The 19,421-nt window shown below is 34.7% G+C and overlaps 1 long non-coding RNA gene across 1 annotated transcript; it reads right to left on the bottom strand.

The window, feature by feature from the left end:
- Window positions 1–6,378: 6,378 nt before the first annotated feature.
- On the bottom strand, window positions 6,379–18,374 carry LOC138703311 (uncharacterized). The gene is made up of 3 exons (XR_011333088.1): window positions 18,249–18,374; window positions 9,188–9,272; window positions 6,379–6,712 (listed from the first exon to the last, which is right to left on the bottom strand). It is a non-coding gene; the product is annotated as an uncharacterized lncRNA (long non-coding RNA).
- Between the last annotated feature and the right edge of the window lie 1,047 nt (window positions 18,375–19,421).

The raw sequence follows: 19,421 nt of genomic DNA, 5'->3' as shown, positions 1-19,421 counted from the left end.
GACGAGGACTAGAAGTCTGTAGGCTGAATGCAACCAGGGATGAATAGGGAACAGGTCTCGAAAAAAGAAAACATGTATTATGCTCATGTAGACATTTACATATTTTTTATGTTCTGTGTGTATTAATACAGACTAATTTCAAAATTATTATATAAGATACCGAAATGAAACAGAAACAAATAGTAAGAATAAAAACATTCGAGATTTATATAAGGGTATAAAGGAATTTAAGAACGGATATCAGCCAAGGGTAAACGTGATCAAGGATGAGAATGGTGACTTGCTTGCAGACTCTCCATCAATCCTAAACAGATGGAAAAACTATTTTGCGCAACTACTAAATGTACATAGGCCAAATAGAAATGATCGGGACGAAATTGAAATACAAACTGCTGAGCCATTTATACCCGAACCCACACTTTCAGAAGTCAAAATTGCGATAGAAAATCTGGAAAAGTACAAGTCTCCAGGTATCGATCAAATTCCAGCAGAATTAATACAAGAGGGTGGAAGTGCATTATATAGCGAAATTTATAAACTTGTACTTGCTATTTGGGAAAAGGAAATTGTACCAGAACAATGGAAGGAGTCCATAATTGTACCTATTTTTAAAAAGGGGGACAAAACCAACTGTGGTAACTTTCGAGGAATATCACTTTTGTTGACGTCGTACAAAATTTTGTCCAATATTCTTTTGAGAAGATTAACTCCGTACGTAGATGAAATTATTGGGGATCATCAGTGCGGTTTTCGGCGTAATAGATCGACTATTGATCAGATTTTTTGTATTCGACAGATAATGGAGAAAAAATGGGAGTATAAGGGTACAGTACATCAGTTATTCATAGATTTCAAAAAGGCATATGACTCGGTTAAGAGGGAAGTATTATATGATATTCTTATTGAATTTGGTATTCCCAAGAAATTAGTTCGATTAATTAAAATGTGTCTCAGTGAAACATACAGCAGAGTCCGTATAGGTCAGTTTCTATCTGATGCTTTTCCAATTCACTGCGGGCTAAAGCAGGGAGATGCACTATCACCTTTACTTTTTAACTTCGCGCTTGAATATGCCATTAGGAAAGTTCAGGATAACAGGCAGGGTTTGGAATTGAACGGGTTACATCAGCTTCTTGTCTATGCGGATGACGTGAATATGTTAGGAGAAAATACACAAACGATTAGGGAAAACACGGAAATTTTATTTGAAGCAAGTAGAGCGATCGGTTTGGAAGTAAATCCCGAAAAGACAAAGTATATGATTATGTCTCGTGACCAGAATATTGTACGAAATGGAAATATAAAAATTGGAGATTTATCCTTCGAAGAGGTGGAAAAATTCAAATATCTTGGAGCAACAGTAACAAATATAAATGACACTCGGGAGGAAATTAAACGCAGAATAAATATGGGAAATGCGTGTTATTATTCGGTTGAGAAGCTCTTATCATCCAGTCTGCTGTCCAAAAATCTGAAAGTTAGAATTTATAAAACAGTTATATTACCGGTTCTTCTGTATGGTTGTGAAACTTGGACTCTTACTCTGAGAGAGGAACATAGGTTCAGGGTGTTTGAGAATAAGGTGCTAAGGAAAATATTTGGGGCTAAGCGGGATGAAGTTACAGAAGAATGGAGAAAGTTACACAACACAGAACTGCACGCATTGTATTCTTCACCTGACATAATTAGGAACATTAAATCCAGACGTTTGAGATGGGCAGGGCATGTAGCACGTATGGGCGAATCCAGAAATGCATATAGAATGTTAGTTGGGAGACCGGAGGGAAAAAGACCTTTAGGGAGGCCGAGACGTAGATGGGAGGATAATATTAAAATGGATTTGAGGGAGGTTGGGTATGATGATAGAGACTGGATTAATCTTGCACAGGATAGGGACCGCTGGCGGGCTTATGTGAGGGCGGCAATGAACCTTCGGGTTCCTTAAAAGCCATTTGTAAGTAAGTAAGTAAGTAAGTATAATCTCCAAAATGTTTTATATGGCGTATGAGATCTCATTACTACAGATTTTGTAGATATACGAGTATACTTCATTATCTCATTGCTCAAGTTCTAAGTTCCTTTCAGTGTTCTATGTAAAACACATACTGGCAATTAAAAATTTTAATTTTACTGTTTTATTTGTGTGATATGAAACTACAAATATCTCGATATATTTATAGCTGTTTTCCCAGTGCTTTATAAATGTGCTCAAATTCGATAACAAACGCTAATTAGTTGTAAATTTTTCTGACATTTTGTATATTCGATTCCCTAACCGTTTCAAATGTATATCATTTTACCTTTTAGGGTATGTTTCCAAAGTATATGTAATACGCTTTGTCAAATCTGGCAACCTTTTCATAAGGGAAGCTAAATTTATATAATTTATATTATATTTTTATTTATATAATTGTAAAAGCTTGCAAGCCACTGTTTTAAAAGCTGGATTCACTTAATGAGAATTGCAAGAACTCCACTAGCTACTTTTATCTGTAGACCTACTTCTATTTATAAGCTAACCATTTGTCATTTCAAGAAGATTTTACCTAAGCTGTTGATAAAGCATCTTAAAATAATCTACTAAAAAAAATTAAAAAAAAAAAAGATTTTATGGCAACGGGCTCAGAATTCAGTCCTTGGCAGTTGTAATATTTATGGTGAACGAAGCTGTGGGGCAGATTAAAATTGCTGTTTTTATTTTTATGTGTTTTTTTTTTTTTTTTTTTAGTTATTAGATGATGATGATGATGATTATTATTATTATTATTATTATTATTATTATTATTATTATTATGACCACACGTAACGCTAGGCCTATGAGCTAATAATCTAGTTTGTATAAATACACCCATAGTCACATCATATTGTCAAATATGCCGTATTTCTTACTCAGGAAATCACTAAATTATAATTTACTACCTTAATTCCAAAATCTCGTACTCGCTATGATGTCGATTTTCACTTTTTGCGCACTTTTGAAAGTATATCCACAGCTCCATGTACTGACAAAGCAGTAAACCTTAATTTAGAATACCAGCACTAATATTGAGCTATTACGAAACCATTTACTTGTCTCTCTATATTATGTCCACCGAGTTAGCTATGTGGTAGTGTGCCTGCCTCCAGACTAACCGGCCTGGGTTCGATCTCACCTAGGGACTAGGAGAGATGGCAGTGCACAATTTCTAACCACTAGATTGTGCAGCAATATGCCTGGATTAAACCCCAAATCTCTCTGCAGTACTTATGAAGAGAAAGCCTAAGTCACTGTTGATAGTGATTCGTCCATCAGATTGGGATGTTAAGTCTGTCGGTCCACTTGGTGCTATTCGAGAGAAGCAGGCTACATGCCAACACTGGGTTTCCCCTTGTCCCTTCCTCATCTTCATCATCATTCAATCCATACATGAACATTTATACATACAGTATATTCACTCTAATACACGACATAACTCTCTACAGATACACATCATGTACAGCGTGGCCCACCAAGTGGTGTGCAACTACAAAATGGGTCACAGTCCTGCCATCTATCCGCAATATGCGGAACCTGAATCGCGTAAAGTGAAGTGAGTAGGTAGACATACATACATACATACATACATACATACTTAATTACTTACTTCTCTCTCTGTGAATATACTTTCAGAAATGCACAAAAGGTGAAAATTGTCATTCGAGCAAATTACGAGTTATAGTATTCTGATAAAATTAATTGGTTTTAAAGATTTTTGGTATACAACTAACTTTATTTTCCTTACTCCATAGCTCTCCTGCATCAAAACAGTTTTACGATGAAATGTAACTTTTCACATTTTTGCATTTATATATGTTTTGCAGTCAACAGTCTTTATATTGGTTGGCACAAAAAAGATTTAGTATGTATATTTGTAAAATGTTGAAATCTTGAAGGAAAATTAGGCTGATATTAATAAGTTTTATTAAAAACTAGCCATACCCGTGCGCTCCGCTGCACCCGTTAGAAATAAATATAAAGTAATTACATAATTAAAATAGGACGTTTGATCCAGGGAACATTCGTGTTTGATAAGAGGATAAATCGTTTAATATGTTACTTAATTTAAATTGCATCCAAATAATTAAAATGCGATCATTTTGGTCCAGAGACACTCATTTGGTGCAATGACAATTCCTTTAACATGTTTCTTAATTTTTATTACATGCAACCATAGTTTAATGAAGATTGACATCATTTAGATTTAATGTGTATATTTTATTTTACTTGTTATAGGCTTCCATTGAATTATGGTAATAACTTAATTTTAACCCTTGTTTTCTACGTATTCAGTAAATGGCGCTTGGCCCACTATGGTTCTGAACCCTTCAAATAACTTAAATTATACTTACAAATGGCTTTTAAGGAACCCGAAGGTTCATTGCCGCCCTCACATAAGCCCGCCATCGGTCCCTATCCTGTGCAAGATTAAGCCAGTCTCTATCATCATACCCCACCTCCCTCAAATCCATTTTAATATTATCCTCCCATCTACGTCTCGGCCTCCCTAAAGGTCTTTTTCCCTCCGGTCTCCCAACTAACACTCTATATGCATTTCTGGATTCGCCCATACGTGCTACATGCCCTGCCCATCTCAAACGTCTGGATTTAATGTTCCTAATTATGTCAGGTGAAGAATACAATGCGTGCAGTTCTGTGTTGTGTAACTTTCTCCATTCTCCTGTAACTTCATCCCGCTTAGCCCCAAATATTTTCCTAAGCACCTTATTCTCAAACACCCTTAACCTATGTTCCTCTCTCAGAGTGAGAGTCCAAGTTTCACAGCCATACAGAAGAACCGGTAATATAACTGTTTTATAAATTCTAACTTTCAGATTTTTGGACAGCAGACTGGATGATAAGAGCTTCTCAACCGAATAATAACACGCATTTCCCATATTTATTCTGCGTTTAATTTCCTCCCGAGTGTCATTTATATTTGTTACTGTTGCTCCAAGATATTTGAATTTTTCCACCTCTTCGAAGGATAAATCTCCAATATTTATATTTCCATTTCGTACAATATTCCCGTCACGAGACATAATCATATACTTTGTCTTTTCGGGATTTACTTCCAAACCGATCGCTTTACTTGCTTCAAGTAAAATTTCCGTGTTTTCCCTAATCGTTTGTGTATTTTCTCCTAACATATTCACGTCATCTGCATAGACAAGAAGCTGATGTAGCCCGTTCAATTCCAAACCCTGCCTGTTATCCCGAACTTTCCTAATGGCATATTCTAAAGCGAAGTTAAAAAGTAAAGGTGATAGTGCATCTCCCTGCTTTAGCCCGCAGTGAATTGGAAAAGGATCAGATAGAAACTGACCTATACGGACTCTGCTGTATGTTTCACTGAGACACATTTTAATTAATCGAACTAGTTTCTTGGGAATACCAAATTCAATAAGAATATCATATAATACTTCCCTCTTAACCGAGTCATATGCCTTTTTGAAATCTATGAATAACTGATGTACTGTACCCTTATACTCCCATTTTTTCTCCATTATCTGCCGAATACAAAAAATGTGATCAATAGTCGATCTATTACGCCGAAAACCGCACTGATGATCCCCAATAATTTCATCTACGTACGGAGTTAATCTTCTCAAAAGAATATTGGACAAAATTTTGTACGACGTCAACAAAAGTGATATTCCTCGAAAGTTACCACAGTTGGTTTTATTATATAATATTATATTATATTATATTATATTATATTATATTATATTATATTATATCAGAAGTTACTGTAATAACATTATAGCATTATGTCCATCTAGAGAAACTACACTTTCCAATGGTGAAATAATAATTAATTATACAATTAGCTTCCGATATTACTTCATACAAGCACAGAAACATTCTCTGTAGGCTATCTTTCATAGCTTTCGACTGTTGCCGTCCAAGGCCCCTTATAGACGAAGTCATTTGTTTTTTAATTCATTACACGGCCTTAGATGGCAGTTATTTTAATTTTAAAACTCATTTATCTTATTAAATATCAGTCCTATCAACATTTTTCAAGGACTAAAACTTATCGGAAATTATTTTTAAAGAAACTTTTGTTATGTAACATTTTTCACAAAAATCAGTAATACCGGTAAGCAAGATATTTCGATTTATTTAATTCAGGCCCCCTTAACTCCCCTTTTAAATAATGTATTTTGAATGCCATATACCCTAAAATCTAAGTTACAACGAACTTAATTTATATTCCAATTTTAATCGAAATCCGTTCAGCCATTATCGCGTGAAAAGGTAACAAACATACAGACAGACAGGCAGACAGACATACAAACAAAAATTTCAAAAAAGCGATTTTCGGTTTCAGGGTGATTAATTATGTATGTTAGGACCAATTATTTTCGGAAAATCAAAAATTACCAGAAAAATGTCGGCTACAGATTTATTATTAGTATAGATGACTAGTGCACATCTTGTTACCATAGTGCACGATTGTTATCTCGCCAAAACTTCAACAGAAGGCTACGATGCCTTAGGGAACCCTCTGTATATTTAAAAAAAGCACTGGTGTAGTTTTTACTTACAGTAGGGTATCCAAATAGATCATTGTCGCTGTAGAACAGTGACACTGGTGTGCTTATGCAGCTAAATCATAGGATGGTGGAAACAGACTTCCGTATTCTGCCAAGTTACCAGCGTAGAAATCCCACAACCTGAAGCCTCCTTCAACTGGAATGGGTGAAAAAAAAACAAAATAATATATTCGTTGTTACATTTTCATTAGCTCTCCTGCATTAAATTTTACTTATTGCGACTTCATATAAGATTGTAAGGCATTTAGTTCTGTAAATTTAACAAGCAGATGAAATATATATATACCACCCATGGGATTGGGTGTTCGTCCATTGTCTTGTGGTTGTCCTGTGAATCCTCAGCAGTGGTCTGAGTCATGCCAATCCCATGACCATGAAGACAAGCAATTGTGAGATATCTAATGTGCGATTAGTTGAATCTCCCTCTTCTATTCGCAGTGGTGTGTATGGTTATAATATTGTGTTTTGTATATGCCACTTGCTTATTAATCTGTGTGTTTTGTGAAGAGTGGTTGGATTTCAATCATAGATGAGGAGGGTAAAACCTACAAAGTAGGACTGGATGTGCAAAGCACATAGGCCTACAGTCAAAAGATGCATGCTCTCCATTTAAGGACAAATTTTGATAATGTGATGCATTTGTATGTATAATTTCTGAATAAACCTATATCTACCTATCAAGTCTCACTAATGGGGGGGGAGGTTAAGCAGATAAAAAAGATGGAAAAAGATTTATCAGTGAGTGTAATTAAAAGGAGATTATGGTTAAATTTGACTTTTTCCCTAATTGATCTACAATTTTAATTTTTTGTATGTAGAAATATCATTACTACAACAACTCAAATTTGAGATTACTTAAAAAAATTGGCCCCAAAAATAAAAAGAAAATAGCAGGATACATTAATTCAGCAAAATGGATATATTTCAGCCATTTTGAAAGATAAATTCAAAATTTATAAGCACGTTCTTTAAAATGTCTGTGGCACAATATTGGTACGGTATTTTAAAGATAAACAATTACATTTTAAGAATTAATTTTAGAGGTACTCGGCATCCCTCACAGAATATTAGGTCAAATTATTCTTATTATTAAGGACTCATTGTGTATTTTATTGTCAGTATACTCATAGTGTATTTGTGTAAGTTATTGTAGTAATTGTGTCACTTTTATACTACACTGGACTCTTGCTAATCTGCCGATTCCTTGCACAGAAGGATGCCAGATTAGGAAGAGTGTCGGATTACTGAGAGTGCTTAAAAATGTCATTAAATGTATTGTTATAAGTTGTGGCAACAACACCACTTGCACTTTTAAATCGAAACTAGAACATTCTACACTTGGCCGGAGCTTGTGTACCCATTATAAGTATATACAGGCCTACGTGTAGAAGTAGTACACGTGGCACCAGTGCAAATTTTTCAGAAAACTCTTACAGCACAAGTGATAGAAACTACACTAAAAAGAGGCTGGATAATTGAGAGGCCGGATGACTAAGAGCTTGATTAGCTAAAGTCTAGTGTATTTTATCTATATCATTGTTAAATTTCATGTTTTTTAAAGTGATTTAAAAATATTATGTGTTCAAATTTCCAGTGTTCACTGTCTTCTAGAATTCAGGATCCTTGTAGGCATTTTGTAGGCTGTTTGTTTCTTTGAGTAAATTGTCTACATATCGATGGCTCAGAACCAGATTGTTCCAAGTCCATTTTACTTTTTTTTTTCAGGAGAGCTATTTCAATTTGTCGACTGTGTAACTTTTACTTAAATTGATTCCTGTCCTCCAATATTAGATTTGTTCCAGCAAGAAATTCAGAATGCATTATGAACTAATACCAAACATTTTTCGACACATGCGCTAGTCGAGTAAATTTTCGGGATTTTACGTTGTTGGAATATTTCTTGAACTGTTCTTTCACAGCCTTGGAGCTTCTTCTCATACTAAAATTATATTTATCTTCCGAATTTAATTAATCATAAAATATATCACTACCACCTTCCAAATCACTCATGATCGACTATTTTTTTAATTTTAACCTGCCCAGTCTCAAAGCATTTTAACCTCACCCTCAGACTAAGCCACCTGTGCATGCGTCTGCAGTTCAGAATTTCCAGTTCCTGCTCTTAATAGAAAACCAGTTTCACTCGTTCCGAATGAGTTCGAAAGCACATTGGAACAGAAAACTGGGAGTTCAGAATCAGTTCAAGTCTTGTTGGAACGCACATTGAGATACTGCGCATGAGCAGACAGTTCAGAATCGATTCTGAACCGTGCTGGAATAAACCTATTGTCATATGATAAAAGCTTTCAACATCGCAGAATAGGTGTATGTAATGTAGAGAAGATATTAAACAATACACTAGTGATGAAGCCAATCAGTAACTATGACGAACCTACAAATATTCGTATGTATGTATATTTCCAAAAGAGGAATATCTGACCGACACCTTCAGCTAACCCCAAGGATCCAGAATACATAATAAACGTGTCGAAGTGTACAACACACAATTTGTTGCAAGAGACGAAATACAATATACTGCCAAGTTAAATATACCAAACGTTTAAAATGATAAAGAAGCGAGTAATCCATTCAGAACTGTAGGTTGAAATACCTGCAGAGATTTCCTGAGCATAGTGGGCCACTGTCTTGGTCGAACATCCTGCCAGAGTATGAGAAAGAATGACTGGCAAAAGAGTCTGTAATAGAGAAAGAAGACTTCAGTACAGTATATACTTACTTTCACTTTTACTGGCTTTCCACTTTACAGCAGTTCACCTTTGATTCCTGCTTTCCAGAGTTTCCTATTTTCCCACTGTCCCACTTCCATGCCCCTCTTCACCATGTATGTGTGTATTCCTTCATACCATGTCTTTCTAGCTCTTCCAAGCTTTCTTCTTCCTGGCACTGTCCAATTGAGGATACATTTAGGTCACCGTTCCTCCGACATCCGTCGTACATGTCCATACCACTGTAAAGACCTATTTTCTATTTGTCCATAAGAGTTTCATCTGCTTCCATTTCTTTCCTGATATATGTGTTTCTTACATGTTCTAGTCTGGATATCCTCATACTTCTTTGTAATCCATCCATTTCTGTCGCCAACACCCTTTTCTGCATTTTTTCACTTATTGCCCAGCTTTCTGAACCATATGTAAGTATGCTTTCGATTATTGTTTTTAGAATATACTGTTTTGTATTTCTACTTCACAAAACACAATTCAGGAATTTAATCGCTTTCCTAGCACAATTTACTCTGTTAATAATATCTTTTTCGCATGTGTCAGATTTGTCAATAATGGATCCCAGGTATTTGAATTCCTCAACACATTTAATTGTGGCATCATTTATCTGTAGATCTTCTGTAATTCCTCTAATTACCATGTATTCTGTTTTAACAATATTTATTTTCAATCCACCTGTTTCAAATGCATCCATTAATTTACGGACCATATATTCTATGTCTTCTTTGTCTTGTCCTATTATAACCTGGTCATCTGCAAATAATAAATTGTGCATTAACTGACCATTGATATTTACTCCCATTCCTCTGCATGACTTTAGTATATCTTCTAGAAATATCTTAAACAGTGTTGGTGACATCCCGCATCCCTGTCTTAATCCTTTTGTTGTAATGAATTCTGATGATAACCGATTTCCGACTTTAACAAATGCCTTACATCCATACAGCTTTTTTTATAAAAGTAATGAGAGCTTTAGGAATTCCAAATTGCTCCATTGACACCCAGAGTCTGTTGATAGGTATAGAATCATAGGCCTTTTCAAGATCGATAAATACCTTATGTACTTCCTTCCCTTTTGCCACCATTTTTTCAATAATTTGATCACAAATATATTGTCCAAGCATGATTTACCAGTTGTAAAACCTGCCTGATCTTCTGATATTTTATGTCCTATTATTTCCTCCAATCTAATTTTAATAATGGTACGGTACTTAAACTCCTACTAATTGTTGCCATGACGCTAATGCCTCTATAATTTGCTGGATCTCCTTTATTTCCTTTATTTTTATATGTATGTATGTATGTATGTATGTATTTATTCACACTGCAAATGGGTATATACCCGGTGGCAGTGGTAACTAATTACACTCAATAATGACAATTAATAATAAATACAACTAATAAAAAACAATAAATAATAATAATAATAATAATAATAATAATAATAATAACAAGGAGCATCCTAAATTAAAATGAAGCATGGTCACTTAAAATAACATTTAAAGTACTGTAAATCTAATTTGTATCTTAACCCTAAGCTCGAACTAAGACCCACGAGTCTGACAGGTTCATATCTGCACAAGACCTTTCGGCACTACACTTATTTCGCTGTCAACTCACTCACTGCACTGATTGTACCTGATTTCACTAACACTTCTAACCATTTTACTGTTCAAATACTTTGCACAGCCACTTCACTAACACCAACACACTTCACTTACACAATAGAATTCACTGTCACTACACACTTCACTGACACAACACACTTCCTCACTGATAGAACACTTCAAATAACAAGATATCACTTCAAAGCATTTGCAAGGAAGGAAAGACCTCTAACGAGGAATTCCAAATTGTAGAACAAGATATCAATTACACCCTTTAAATAGTGTGTATAATATACTACCGTCTATTAGTAAAGTCCTTAAGCCTATTTTTAAATACATTTTTGGTTATTGGTAAAGCCTTTAGTAAGTCTGCAGGTAAAGCATTCCAGTCCCTGATAGTACGACTGAGAAAAGAAAACTTTCCAGTGTCTGTCCTCTGTCTTCTTTCCCTCAATTAAAATGAGTGGTCATTCCTTGAAGAGTAATTTGGCGGCTGCAACCTATTTTTTATTTCGCTTCAGGCAGGCTCACCTCTGTATGTTTTGAACATTGCGCATAATCGAATTTGTGTTCTCCGGTCCGTGAGTGTGTCCCATTTTAATGGTGAATTATTACGGCAACACTTGAGAGCCCGTTTTTTAATCTTTTCCAGTGTCTTAATATGTTCTAATCTGTAAGGATCCCAACATGCAGCACCATATTCCATTACTGGACGAACTAGTGATTTATATGCAATCTCTTTGGATTTATCAGAGCCTTTCCTTAGTACCCTCATCACAAAGTGTAACGCCCTCCATGCCTTTCCCGCTGTGTCAGTATATATTGCACTAATGTATGACATTTCCAGTCTGTCGGGATTGGATCTCCCTCATTTACCTGATTAAAAAGTCTAGTTAAAATTCTTATAATATTTGGACCTCCACATTTAATTAATTCCATTGTTATCCCTCCTGGACCAGCAGCTTTTCCATTTTTGGCTGTCTTCAAAACGTTCCATACCTCATCTTCTTTTATAGGACTTACAACATGAGTAATGTTGTTGTTTATTCAACTGTCCGAAGATAGGTTGTGACCTCATAAGTGACATCACTCATAATGCAACTAAACCAGGAGATAAGGGGTACCGTAGTATAATTAATATCAAATAATAGGATCCTTTTCAATTCGAACATCTGTCGCCTATAAAATTTATAATGCAAATTTTAGCCAAAGAAATGTTACAATCTTAAAATATCCACTAAGAAACCATAAGTAATGGCTCTCCACGCCAAATCGATCGAAAATTATAGAACACAGATCTTTGTAACAGATCAGGAATTTTAACTATCTGGGCAGCATTGTGAGCTTTTTAACAGGGATAAAGATATGTACAATAAAATACGTATATACATTTTAATTAAATAGGGTTGTTGTGGAAAATATTAAAAGAAACACACAAATTAAGCTTCATAAAATAATCATTGTTTCTATTATAACGTGTTCGTTTTCTAAATGCACGTGGCAGGTTTTGGTACTAATGAACAATAATGTGACTGCTGATGTACGCGAGTGCGGTGAAGAAGTGCCTCATGGCACTGTACCTCTCTTCTTACAGTCCTTTCGAATCAAAACATCAGCGCTACAAGCTAAATTACGGTACACTTAGAAAATAGATGAGTAATAACTAAAGAGCACAAATGGGGTGCATATTGAGAGAATACAAGTTTACTGTACGGAGTGCTTTGTATTGTATTGTATTATATTTATTAACATCCCATGGTATTCATACATTGCTTTACAGCTAGAATATGGAACAAGTCAAAAAGCTTAATACTATTATAAAGTCTTAATTTATAGTCACAGTCTAGATGAAATATATACAGACGAGATTTACAATATAGTCTACTAGTACAACACATAGTTTTAGTATCAATTTCATGGAGCATTATTGAATGTCATGAATTCACCTACAGAATAGAAGGCGTGAGAAATTAGGTACCAGTACTTCTTTAATTTGGCCTTAAGTAATCTTATGTTTTGAGTTTCATTTTTTATATTGATAGGGAGGCTATTAAAATTTTTTTCTGCCATATAACACACTCCTTTTTGATAGCATAATAGACTTGCCAATGGAGTATGAAAGTCATTTTTTTTGACGTGTATTTATGCTATGAACTGTTGAATTTGTTACAAAGTTTTCACGATTACGTACGAGGAAGATTATTAATGAAAAGATATACTGACAAGCCATGGGCATTATTTATAGTTTTCTGAAAATAGTTCTACACGATTCCCTAGATTTGGCACCTACTATTATTCTAATTACTCTTTTTTGTTATTATTTTTATTATTCCAAAACTCATTACCGAGTAGAAGTATGCAAAGTATATTGTTTTTAAGGTATTGATATTTACTATCTTTTGCATACATTGCCTTTTGTTTTTAATGGTGTCACACATGTGGGTGGAGTTAGTGGTATCTCATAGATACGCTAACAACTCATTGCTGGTGGACAGGATTCCGTAGCATATATTTACCATTCTTCGGCAGTTCTTTGCTTACTCCCGTACTTCTACACTTACTGCCATATTTCTTAACTTCCTTTCTTAGTTCTTCACATTCATCCACACGTCTTCACTTCTTCATTGTGCTTCTGAGCTACGTATACAGCAATTCTTTATTTTGTGCCGTAATTCTTCTCATCCGTCCATACTTTATTTATTTTCGTAGCATTTATTTATCTTTATACCAAAACATCGGTGAGATAAGCCGAAAGAAAATAAGTCCCGTTGTTTGAAGCTGCAGTTATATTTTGTTGAAGAGTTTGGAACTTCTCTATGGACAATTTTATCAAGAGGAGAATATTTTTATTATATCCTTAAGTTTAGTTTTCTTAATTTTATGTTTCTTGTTCCGTAATTTTAAGAATTTATAAGTATTATTAGATAATGAGTAGCGAAACAGACTAAAATAATGATGTATTGATATCATATTTTGAGTTTGCCCCTGCCACATCATGCATTGTAGAAAGAAGTTTTTCTCAGTATAATCATTAACTGAATATCGTAAGAGGTTCACCTCTCAATCCTTGATGAAATATATTGTTGTCCATTGCAACAAGTCCATCCATGAAGGAAGAGAAAGTAATGCAAAGTAAGACAATGTACTTTTTCAATATGTAGTTAACTGTATAATCCAGTCTGCTGTCAAAAAATCTGAAAGTTAGAATTTATAAAACAGTTATATTGTCGGTTGTTCTTTATGGTTGTGAAACTTGGACTCTCACTTTGAGAGAGGAACATAGGTTAAGGGTGTTTGAGAATAAGATGCTTAGGAAAATATTTGGGGCTAAGAGAGATGAAGTTACAGGAGAATGGAGAAAGTTACACAACACAGAACTGCACGCATTGTATTCTTCACCTGACATAATTAGCAACATTAAATCCAGACGTTTGAGATGGGCAGGGCATTAGCACGTATGGGCGAATCCAGAAATGCATATAGAGTGTTAGTTGGGAGGCTGGAGGGAAAAAGACCTTTGGGAAGGCCGAGACGTAGATGGGAGGATAATATTAAAATGGATTTGAGGGAGGTGGGATATGATGATAGAGAATGGATTAATCTTGCTCAGGATAGGGACCAATGGCGGGCTTATGTGAGGGTGGCAATGAACCTCCGGGTTCCTTAAAAGCCAGTAAGTAAGTAAGTTAACTGTATAAATGCATTTTAAATATGTGTATTATATTGCTGTAACATACTAAATTGTAAACTTAGTAATGTAAAATGCAAATAATTAATAGGTGATTTTTAATTTAAAGTGCATTAACAGAACATTAGAAGTATGTAGCTCAAATGATTGTTATCGACAAGCTTAGTTCTGTTCTGACTGTATGAGGACAGCCTTACGTGTTGCTTATGGTCGTACTTATAGTCAATGTTGCAGTTAATCTTGTGGTTTACAAACCCCAAATGCGCTCTCTAGTGAAGTTATAACTAGGGCTGAAAAAAGCATTGGTTATAGGCTATGCTGCATCATACGTAGAGCTCTGTGTTTACAAAATGTTTGTGTGCACGCACGACTAGGTACGGTAGTGGTCCGCTCCATATGAATGAACTCATAATAGAAAATAATATATAAACCTTATGTATTTCGTATTTCAATAGTGGAAGGAAAGTGTTAATTTTTCAAAAGAACACGATATCAAAACTACAATAAATTTTATCGTCTGCTAGGGAAAGAGTCTATGATGAGGCGATAGTAGCAATTCTGGTGGCTAGCAACTATCTATGGATGCATATTTCAACTGTCTATGTTTGCATATTTAGTAAGTATTGAGCTTCGCAATAGTAATAGTATTTTCATAAAGTATATATTATATTTTATAAATACAATACAATACAATACAATACACACACACAGACATACATACATACATACATGTGTTTTACTAAAGATTACTATTTTTCATTCCTGGATAAATCAATTCGTAAATACTGCATATATTATGAACAAATATTTCCAATAGTTTAAGAGAAATCACTGTACACATATGGACAGACACGCCTAGAACCTCATTTTTTATCAGTTATGCTGAAAACGTGTAGGTATTTTTTTTTTGCATCAGATTATGATAATGTGATAATTACATTAATCTTATGAGTAGGCCTACCGATATGAAGAGAAAGGAAAAATATGTAGCAGACTATATGAAGACTTCTTGTGTTCTAATTACCTTCATCAGACAATAGTGACATTTATGACGTTATTTAATGAACTGCTGTACACGTGAATACAAGTTACATGGAATTTTCAACTGATCAGTGCAACCTCACACACTACCAGCCATTCCATGCACGTGCTATAATCTGCATTTTGGTGACAGGAATATAAGCTATAGTCTGTGGATTCCTAATCATATTTGTGACTTTTATCTGCAAGAAAATCTTAGAGACAAAGCCTATGCAGAATCTGGAAACAGATCTTATAAGCAATGAGTTTAATTACATGTGACAACTGTAAGTTTGTCTTATATTATTACAGCTTGAATTTCATTACCCTACTCGCTACTGTCAACTGCGCAGCAAGTACAACTTGAAAGATGTGAAAACAAAACACATTCGCAACCAGTTTCTGAGGATCTGTTCGCATCCCTACAATACAGTCAGAGTATGAGTCTTGAAGGCAATCAAACACAGTTTTATTTTGTAATAAATTTATTCCGGCAGCTAGGTAGGTCAGTTAGTAGAGCAGCTGGTATGGACTGGAAGGTCCGGGGTTCGATCCAAGGTGTTGACGGAATTTTGTCGTTGCCAAAGTTCCAGAACGGCCCCACGGTCCATTTAACCTATCAAATTGAGTACTGGGTCTTGTCTGGGAGTAAAAGGCGGTCAGAGTGTGGTGCCAAACCACATCACCTCATTCTAGTGCCGAGGTCAAGAAAGCATGGAGCTCTACCTCCATCCCCCTCAAGTGTCTTCGTGTCATGTGAAGAGGCCACCTTTAATACATGCAGAAATTTCACGTGGAACTTAACAAACGAAACTAAATACTTTTAAAGAAGATCGAAAAATATATAAATTAAATATACTGCTATTCATTATAGAATAAATACCGGTATATCAATTAATACCGTATACTTTTATGTATAACAAAAGTAGCCACTGTTGCACTAACTTTTAAAAAATACAAAATAAATACATAAATTAAATACACTTCTATTTTTATAATGTCGCGCATATTGGCGTGTACCTAGCCATTTCAGCCTCTGCCTACTTTTTTTGCCAATTATGATGAAAAATCCCGAGGTTCTGAGGTTGGGGCACCTATTAGATCGGATTCTGTTAGCCCCATATGCTATGATGGCATATGAGTATGGATGGATGAAGGTGAAGGTACGAACTCAGGATGCAGTGCCGAAAGTTACCCAGCTTTTACTCTTAATGGGTTGAGGGAAAACCCCAGAAAAATCTCAACCAGGCAACTTGTCTCATCCAGGATTTGATCCTGGGCCCGCTAGTTTCGCAGTCAGACATGCTGACCACTACTGCAGAGTGGTGGACAATACACTTCTATACAGAGTGAACTGTAAGTAATGTCATTAATTTGAAGAGAGATCTGTGAAAACCTGTGACTAGTTTTGTTATATACAGTGTGAACCATAAGTAATGTTAATAATTCTGGTAGATGATTCCTTTAGTAAAGAGCAACAAAAAAGTCAAATATTATTTTTCTGTGTTTTGAATAGTTTTCCAGAAAAATCTGAATGTAATATACATGAATTACGAGATCATGCAACACTGTGTAATCACTAGGCACTGCACGTAAGTCTCTGTTGCTCTGAACAACCCCTTCACCTGGCTTTTTATGAACAGGGAAGTTGAAGGTCATTATCACGTAGGCCTACATTATTTTTAAGTTCGTAAGAAAAAATACAGATGAATACCGTTTAATTTTCGTGTTTAACTTGTGTTGGAGAGCTGAGAATGAACATTGCTCACTTCACGTTAAACAAAATATTGAAACATTGAAAATAAACTCTACAATCTAATTTTTAATAATAATGTTACGAAATCTTACAATAATCCTCGGAATGGGACTGATTCTCTGGCACGAGCACAGCAAAGGAATAAAGCTAATCTTGCACAGGATAGGGACCGATGGCGGGCTTATGTGAGGGCGGCAACGAACCTCTGGGTTCCTTAAAAGCCATTTGTAAGTAATAATAATAATAATAATAATAATAATGCTTTATTTTTTCTGGTAGAGTAAGGCCGTGAGGACTTCTCTTTCACTCAACTAGAGGATAAGAAGGAAATACATATATGATAATATTATGGTATGTTAATACAAGAGAAAGTTATAGGTTTACCTAAGACAAAATCGAAACAGAAAAATATGCACAAGCCAGAGGATTATCGAACTTAAATACTTACTTAATCTAGATGATAAATGGTGTTTCAAAATAAATTTAAAAGATTAAAAAATATTTCTACACTCCCATTTCAATTGAGTATTATAGATAACGGAAACATTAATGATGCTTAATTCACGTTATAAAAACAAACTTTTAAAACATTTAAAACTCTAGAGGTGAAGATAAAAATACGATAACTTATGCTATTTTATATTAAACGAACAGAATTAAAAATAATGTTTTTAAACTTTTCGATTTAATTTTAATTAAATATTCGGCGAACACAGGCAATACGAAAAGCTTATTTTTACGTTACACAAATCAATTTAATTATTTTTAAAAACTCAATTTATCAAATTTCTGGCAATTACTGTAAAAATAGTTCCCTCCCACTTTCATTTTAAAGAGGTGCCGGTAACGGGTAAACTTACATACAAGAAATCAAATTTCCCGAGACATCTTTAAAATCAATCATGTATTATGTTTACATTTCTCGTTTTCTCAACTGTCGTCTCGAACACGCCAGCTGTCCAGAGTACTTGGCCTACGACAACGTATATCTGCCTCTCTGCAGGCAATCAATAATAACCTTTACATCGTTGTCATACTGCAGAACGAAAACTTAAATTTGTTCGTATCAAATTTCTGCACATTCAAAGGACAAAACTAAAATTATTTCAATCATTTATCATAATACACTGCTCTCTTAAATTGACTGATAATATTTTGAATTAATGCAATAGCTTTCACAAAATAAGCTACTATGAAATGTTTCATATGAAAGATATTTTTTTTCTGGAAAAGGAAGCAAAGACGAGTAAAATTGTATTAAACTTTTTTGTTTGAAATATCTCAAAGAAGCTTATAATATTGATATTCTAGTTGAGCGTATCTGCTCACAGTTCATTACATCAAATTCCAGCTATACTCTAACCGTACATTCTGCTAACCTATTTAAAATGTTTTGGGAACTGAAATCCGAGCCCTACTTATAATATTCAACAGATATGAGACATACTTTTGGCTAGATGTCGGATAGTTTGAGTAAAACTTGTAATGATAAGTTTATAACATTAATTGAAGGCATAAGCACCGAATTGTAAAATTTATTGGAGGTGCTCACTCAGAAAAGGAAAACCACATTAAAGTTTAATATGTTGAAACTCTTTAATGTCCTTCTTCATTACAACAAACGACATTGTTAATTGGTACACATAAACGCACTGTTCATAGCCTGTTTAATCAATAATCATTTCATTATTAACAACACTACCATTTTTCGTGGGGATTAATAAAATCTTAATACAGTTGTACCACAGAAGGGTGGCCCTTTTGCGAATTACGTTTTCATAGCAAATGTGTGCCTGCGAATTTCATTTGTAGTGATGAACTAATTTGCTATTTTATCCAAATCTAAATGCAGAGCTTCTTCTCTATGAGAATGAATAATAGCTACATTATTCATTCACTGTTGATCCATGCCAGACCTAATGTAGGATTTAAATCTACAGAGAGAGGAGATTGACAGCTCAGCAGTAGACGTAGACACTGGTATTGTAAGAACTAATCTCATGAACTTAACAAGTCCTGGTAGCATGTCACAA

This window comes from Periplaneta americana, chromosome 7, assembly GCF_040183065.1.
Source record: "Periplaneta americana isolate PAMFEO1 chromosome 7, P.americana_PAMFEO1_priV1, whole genome shotgun sequence".
Classification (NCBI taxonomy): Eukaryota; Metazoa; Arthropoda; class Insecta; order Blattodea; family Blattidae; genus Periplaneta; species Periplaneta americana.
Note: the sequence above shows the minus strand (reverse complement) of the source record. Positions and strands in the feature narration are given on the sequence as shown.